At 43.9% G+C, this 7,904-nt stretch overlaps 1 long non-coding RNA gene across 1 annotated transcript; it reads right to left on the bottom strand.

Moving 5' to 3' along the window:
* Positions 1–545: 545 nt before the first annotated feature.
* On the bottom strand, positions 546–5,402 carry LOC121828128 (uncharacterized). The gene is made up of 4 exons (XR_013049626.1): positions 4,866–5,402; positions 4,001–4,242; positions 3,179–3,375; positions 546–624 (listed from the first exon to the last, which is right to left on the bottom strand). It is a non-coding gene; the product is annotated as an uncharacterized LOC121828128 (long non-coding RNA).
* Between the last annotated feature and the right edge of the window lie 2,502 nt (positions 5,403–7,904).

Below are 7,904 nucleotides of genomic sequence, written 5' to 3'. Positions count from 1 at the left end.
AAGACACTTCCTGCCAAGCCTGATGACCTGAGTTCCATTCTTGGGACTTACACAGTGGAAGGAGAGAACTGACTCCAGCAAGTTGTCACTGGACTGTCATACATGTGCCATAACATGGGTGTGCACACAACAGATAAATGTAACTTTTTTAAAACACCATTCACTGAAATACACTGAAGTCACTTTAGACACCATCAAAATCATTCCAATAGTCTGCCGGCCACCAGCCAGCAGCAGTCACCTACTAGATAGGTCACGTCGGGAAGCCTACCCCTGTTCTATTACTAGGTTTGAATGTTTGTCACTGTGGTTGTGACTACTCCTTTACTATGGAAAAGTGATGTTTTGGGGGTGTCATACTGAGTGTTTGAAAAGGATCCTAGGGCGATGAATTCTAGTGCTCAGGTTGTGTGTAAAACAAGGGTCTGCACTCAGCAGTGCAGCTAAAGTATGGGCAGATACCTGCGTTTTGTGTTTCGACAGGAAGGTTTACTTTATATCACCATTTCAGAGGTTCCCACATGGCAGGTGAGAATGACAGACAGTTGTATACATAGAACTATCCCGGCATGCATGCCATGGTGCATTTATTTACTTGTTTTTTACTTTTGTGTTGGGAGAAACCTACAAAATAAAAAAAAATGCACCCTAAACACATACATTTTGGAGGGAATGAGTTCAGAAAACACCCCCATCCTTCATGCGCACACAAGGGATGGAAGGAGAGGAAGTGAGAGGGGAAGGGAGGAAGAGGGAGAGGAAAAGGGGGGGAGAGACTGTGATGTCCTATTTGATGGCTGAAAGACGGCTTCAAACCTGGCACAATGTTCGCCTAAGGACAATAAAGTAACGGATTCAGCTTCCGGATCCACAGTGACCACACCATGGAAACCACCCAATCTTGAAAGGAACTGGAGCTGTGTCTGACACCCATAGTGGGATTTCTTCTGGGAATCCTTCTGAGAGGAGCCACTGTGCCCTGAGGCAGATGATGCCTTCCACACAGTCGTGGCAATAGTTGTTACCAGAGCAAACAGGGCCTTCGCTTCAAACCTTGCAAACTAGAGACAAAAAGATAATTCTTGCAGGCACACAAGCTGTGAGCTCATTGGCGGCCTGGGGTGACCCAAGGCCAGCTTCTCAGAGGGCGCTTTGTCTGATAAGACATCCTGCAGTGGTGGACATGTCTGTTCACTGTGTGATGTGGTTGTCAACTGTCACATGTGACCATGAGGTCCTCACCCTGTAGCCTGTGTGATGAAGAACAGAGAAGTTCAGCTCTGACCTAACCTCACATAAGTGTGGCTATGTGGCTAAAGTGATGGGCAGGGGGCTGCAGGCAACATGTCTCAAGTGTACATCCTAGGGATGCTTTCAGGGATGCAGGAGCTAACTCTGCTCTGAAAACATCTGGGGCTGCTGAGCAATGCATGGGATGGACGGTCCAAAGGTTAATCACAGGGCATGACCCAGAGGCCTTTGAGAGACTTTACTCCACACCATGCTTATTGCTTACTTAATGTCATTTTTTATTTGTTTGTTTGAGATAGAGCCTGTCCTGGAACCTGTAGCCCAGGCTGGCCTTGAGCTTGCCACAATCCTGCCTCCACCACCTGAGTGTTGAGATTACACGTATGAATTACCACACCTCACCTGGGTTATTTACTTTTCCTTTCAGATTAACTCTGTGTGTCCTTTGTTGCCTTGACAGACACCTTTGACTTGGTCATTTATAAAATACTGAAGCTGATTTGGCTCACAGTACTGGCGGGGTGTGGGGAGAGGAGTCCCCGAGAACACTAAGCTGAGAGGGAAATGGAGCCAGAACTCGGCACTGGTCTGCCCGACACTGGCATGGGAGTGAGAACTTTTGTCACGCAGCATGGCAGAAGGGCAAAAAAGTATTCAGAGGAAAGAAAGAATCAAATCAGCCATACTGTTAGTGCTCAACAGTTTTTTGTCACCTCCAGAGAAGCTCGAGTCCCCTGGGAAGAGGGACTCTCAGCTGAGAAAATGCCTCCGTCAGACTGGCTTCTAAGCAAGTCTGTGGGGGATCTTCTTTTTTTGTTTTTGTTTTGTTTTGTTTGTTTGTTTGTTTGTTTTTGGTTTTTCGAGACAGGGTTTCTCTGTGTAGCTTTGCGCCTTTCCTGGAACTCACTTGGTAGCCCAGACTGGCCTCGAACTCACAGAGATGCACCTGGCTCTGCTTCCCGAGTGCTGGGATTAAAGGCGTGCGCCACCACCGTCCAGTGGGATCTTCTTAATTGATGGTTGATACTGGAAGGCCCAGGAGAGGGCAGTGTCACCCCTGGGTGAGTGGCCCTGGGTTGTATAAACAGGCCAGAGCTGCAGAGCAAGCCAGGGAGCAGCATTTTTCTATGGCCCCTGCCTCAGTTCCTGCTCCTACGTTCCCATTTCGAGCTCCCGCCCTGAATTCCCTCAGTAATGGAGTGTGATCTTGGAAGACGAAATAAACCCTTTACACCCCAAGTTGCTTTTGGTCAATGTCTTTGATACAAAGCAAACTAGGGCGCTGTTATTCAGTACTGGGAATTGAACTCAGGGAGTTTTTGCATGCAGAACACTGGCTCTACCACTGAGCAACATCCCCAGTCCCAAACTCACCTTTTTATCAGTAACCTACTCCTTAACTAACCCATTCATCAATAGCAGTATAAAATCATTCAAGAGGGTAGATCTCTCACGACCTATAAGGCCTCACCTCTCAGTACTGTTCCCACAGCCATGAACTTCAACATGAGCTTTGGAGAAAAACCTTCAAGTCATGGCAGAAATTATTATCTATGTCTTCATGCTTTGATCTTTTTATGCTTTCTAGACATCTGCATCATTTTAATACTTCTTTTAGAAATTATCAATACATTTCACTTCCTTTTACATTCAACACTTGGGATGCCTCTTTTTGAGAAAAAAAAACCCCACAAAACGCACACATTCTGGGTGTGATCTTAATAAGGCCTTCAGTACATTTTTGAAATCTTCTGCATGTACCCTTTTTATACTTCCCATTCTCACTGATGGATTATTTCTTCAAGTGGAAACGGTCCAGAGAGAAGCTGCCCACTATCTTAGGGACCCTTTGGAGGCCCCCATTCGTGTTCTGAGGTGATAAGCGCAAACATGGGACTTGGAACAAGGAACAAAAGGTTTCTCTCACCTGCTCCAGGAAGGTCAAGGTGGAGCTGTGGAGTAGACACAGAGTGAGGGAGTCACTGGGGAGAGAAAGGACTCTTGGGTTTCCACTCGAGAGGCATCAGAGTGTATTGTAAAGTCTTCTCATGAATGTGACTGCTAATCTTCATGATCAGCTTAGCTAGTTCTAGAATCCATCTAGGAGACACCTCTGTGGGTTACCTGTGGGAGTGTTTCCAGAGAGGCTTAAATGAGGAGGGGAGAATCAATCTAGTAGAGAATTAGATGATTCCAGCCATCATATACTGCTGGATTTGTGTTGGTCCATGAGATAAGGTTGCCATGGCAATGAACCACATACCTTCTAGAGGATGTGGTCCTCACTCTTTCCTAACTTACCATTTCTTCTGTTCTTCCAAGGGCCTGTCTTCCACCTTCCATGGACTCTTTCAGAGATCAGTGGAAACTCAGGGTCTCTCAGGTCTCCTTCTGTTTTCCAGGTGCATTTACCCCCTTGAGGTAGCCATCCCTACTTCTCCTCACCTCATTGCCCCATTCACCACAGTGAGAATGCTACCTTGCTTCTCTATAAGATTAGTTGATGGAGCTGTAAGCTAGATTCCCCTGCTTGTTACTCCTAGAGATCCTACACCATTAAAGATCCCATTTCTCTCCTGGACCTTCGGGTATGTTCTTCCTTGTCTTTTCCCCTCATTCTCTGCATTTAAGCATCTTAAGACCCGTCCACTGTGTTAGTTGCTCTTCTTAGTGCTATGACAAAATAACAGAAGTGACTGCATGGAGGAAAGTTTTATTTTGGCTCAGGGTTTGAGGAGTGACAACTCACCATGGTATAGAAGGAATAAAGGCACGAAGTGGCAGGAAGTGGCAGGAAGTGGAGAGTGCTAGGCGCTGGGGCTTCACTTGCTTTCTTCCTTCCCCTATCTAATTCAGCCTGGGGCCTCAGCTCAAGAGATGACGCCACCCACAAGTTGAAGTTGGTTTTCTCTTCTCCGTTAAACCTCTCCGGAAACACTGTCACAGATGTTGAAGGTTGTTGTCTTCTGGGTGACTCTAAAACTAGTCAAGCTAACAATGAGGATTAACAATGAGAAGGATTATATATAATATATATTATATATTAAAGTGAACTTTAAGCACGCCTTCCATTTCTCTCCTCCTGCTCTCTGGTTCCAAGCTTCTTCAAACAGTGACGACCGATCATAACATCTCTCCCTCACTCCACTCCCTTCACTGGTACAATTACCACCTGTACCCACTTCTGCACTCAAACTTCTGTCTCAATAAAAATAACCAGTGTCCAGTTGCTAGCTACCTCTTGCTATCTTTATCTTACCTGATTCCCAGAAATGCTTCTTTTTCTGTATATGCTCCTCTTGAGGATGCTCAGCCAAGACACTCAGGAAGGAGCATCCTTACCTGCTGTTATGGACACTGGTTGGTCCCCTCCAAGCATGTTGTTCTTTCTTTATAACATTGCTCTGAAACATCTAGTCTCATAGTTTAGATGAGAGGAACCCGATTCTGTCTCCAGAGCAGGCTCTTGATTTTCTTCACCTAATTAGTACACCTCATCTCCCTGGCTTCAGTGATTGGTTTGGGCTCAGTAAATAATCCCAACCCAGGCCACTCACTAAGATCTAATCCCCAAACTTAAATTGAGCTGTGAGAGGAATGGACTTGTTGCTCACCTGATAGAAAGTATAGTAGTAAGGTAGTTATCTTGGAAACAAGCAATAAAGGGGTACACTTGAAGGTAGAGTCATCAGCAAGGACGGGAGGACTGGAGAGAAGCAGAAAGAAAAATATGCACCCTGGATAAACTGGCACTAAAGTGCTGAGTCAAACCATTCCTGAAGACCTGTCCTCAACCTGCTCAGCTTTCTTAGCCTCTTTGCGTCTCTCTGCCCCTCCCTTCTCTTTCCTTAAGCCATTTGAAGTCACACTGGTCACCAGAAAGTGTTCTGACAGCTTCTTCATCCAAATCACTTCTCTAGATAGTCACAATATTTTGTAGGTTTCTGTATTTAAGCTATTTTGTTTTATTTTTGCAGTAATGAAGATGGAGCCCATGGCTTCACATCTATCAGATGAGTGCTATACTGCTGAATTACACTCCCATCTCATTTGAAATCTTTAATGAGACATTGTTTCATGAATGCCATGACTAAGCTCAGTCCTAATGGCATGACAAGGGGGCAGTTCTGAGATGCCTAATAAGATGTCATGGTAGGAAGGCTCACAGATGACTGCTTCAGCTGCTTGTTGATGTCATTGGATTCCAAGCTTCTCCCTGTCTCTTGGCTATGACATCATCAATATTGGCTTACTCATCCAGTCTGATGAGAACATGGATACAGCAATGACTCATCCTCATCGTGCTGTGACATCTAGAGAGCACAGAGGAAGCGAGTTCCCTATGGCTTTTTCTCACTAAAGACATGGCTCCTTGAAGACCTCCAGCAGGCATCCTCTCAGATGTCCTCTGCTGGCACTGGGTCACACACAAGTTCTTGAATGAGATCTCCTGGAGCAGAGGGCTTCCTTTCAGGCACATGGCTCTGCAGAAGGCAGTTCTGTCTGGAAAATAAGGAGAAGGCCAATCAGGGTTCACCACACCTGGCTTTAGGTGGCCTCATGACCTGGCTCCTGCAGAGTCCCCTGGATTCTCTTTCACCACTCACCTCTTTGGACTTTACCCTCCAGCTCACCCCTAATTTTTGGGTTTTGTTCATTAGTTTGAGCATGCTATATACTCACTTATGCAGCTAAACCTCAAAGTGTGGGTGTTTTTATTTATGAGACTCTTCAGTCACCATACCTATTACTCACTATGCCTCTTGTTATCTGGTGACTTTCTCTGATAACTCTTCTCTCAGCTGCAGGTCCCAGGTAGGGGACCACCTCCTAACACATGGTCTCCTTCCCATTGAAGACTGTGTACTACATTGTGTGGTGATTATCTCTTTACTTGTTTCCAGTTAGACTTTGATCTCGAGTTCAGGGCTTCTGGCTTAGTCTGGGGTATTATATAATGACCTAGGCATTTTCCATTTCCCCAGTGGTCCTGGGAAGGCAGATCATCCCTCCAGCCCCCCCCCCCACTTCCTTCTAGTGACACCTCACAGTAGTTTCTTTAAGTCAATTTCATTCACTCTGTTGGAAGACTCAAGTAGGTTCTCTACAGAATCAGGAGAGCTATTCAACAAAATTGAATAGAAATTCATGGTGGGGGTAAAAAAAAAATAAAAGAAACCTTTCTAAGGAAGGAAGAGCTCCCCAATCTGTCAATGGCAATGGTGTCAAACAAAACCCAATGATAAAAAGGTTGAGTGATTTACCTCTAGGATTAGCACAGAATTTGTACAACTGTTAATGCAACAGGGCAGCGAAATGAAATAAAATAAAAAGACTTTGTGAGTTAAACTCCTCAAGTTTAGTAAAATTCCTAAGATGCTTCTGTCAAGTCAATAATTCAATATATCTTTTTGACCAAGTCTTTTAAAGATTTATTTATTTTTATTTTATGTATATGAGTATTTTGTCTGCATGGATGCATGTACATCATGTACATGCCTGGTGCCTGAGGAGGCAAGAATAAGGTATTGGATTCCCTAGAACTGGTGTTACAGATAGTTGTGAGCCACCATGTGGGTGCAAGGAACTGAACCAGGTCCTCTGCAAGAACATCAAGTGCTCGTTAACTACTGAGCCACTTCTCCAATCCTGACAGAGTACTTCTAACATTAACTTACTTATTTATCATTTATATACTATAAAACATACTGGTTTCAAGTATGCCAATGTATGAATTTTGACTGACTTAAATACCCACGGCCACAATCGAGATGTAGCACTCCCAATATCTTCTCAAGCCACTCTCCAGACGATGCCCTCACTCTGGGAGCAGGAACAGCTGACTTATGTTTGCTTGATTCATGACTTCATAAAAATGGAAACGTTGTGATTTTTAGAAACATTTTCTTAAGTCTTCTGACCACTTTTATTTTTTAAAGATTTAGTATGTTTTATTTTGATTTATGTATATGAATGTTTTGACTGTTTATATGTATGCACACCACACATACACCTGGTGTCCATACAGGCCAGAAGAGGGTATTGGATCTACTGGAACTGGAGTTAGAGAGGGTTGTGAACAGCCACTTGGGTCCTGGGAACTGAACCTGGGCCTCTGGAAGAGCAGCAGTGATCTTAGGCGCTGAGCCGTCTCTCCAGCCCTTTAATCATACAGCTTCCTCATTTAGTTGTAAGATTTCAATTACATCTATGTTTGAATATGAGTCCTTTGCCAGATACTCATGCTGTGTATATTTTCTGAGTCTGTGACACACTTTTCATTTAATTACCAGTTTTTTTTTTTGAAGAGCACCAAGTTTTAACTTTTGATTTTTATGAAGCTTGATGTCTCAGTTTTTCTTTTCATGGCTTGTATCTTTTTGTGTAAGTTGTAAGAATTTTCTCATTTTCTTCTTGAAAGTTGCACAGTTTTGAAGGCATGAGATAAATGTGAAGATTTATAGATATCCAGTTATCTTGGGTCCATTTGTTGAGAAAACTATATTTTCCCCATTGAGTTACGTTGGTATCTTTGTTGCAGATCTATTAAGAATATGGAAATGAGTTGACTTCTGGACTTCTATGAAGCTGTATGTCTTTCCTTATGTTAACACTGGCACTTAGCACATGGTAATGTAAATCCTAAAACCAGT

This window comes from Peromyscus maniculatus, chromosome 3 (genome assembly GCF_049852395.1).
Source record: "Peromyscus maniculatus bairdii isolate BWxNUB_F1_BW_parent chromosome 3, HU_Pman_BW_mat_3.1, whole genome shotgun sequence".
Lineage (NCBI taxonomy): Eukaryota > Metazoa > Chordata > Mammalia > Rodentia > Cricetidae > Peromyscus > Peromyscus maniculatus.
Note: the sequence above shows the minus strand (reverse complement) of the source record. Positions and strands in the feature narration are given on the sequence as shown.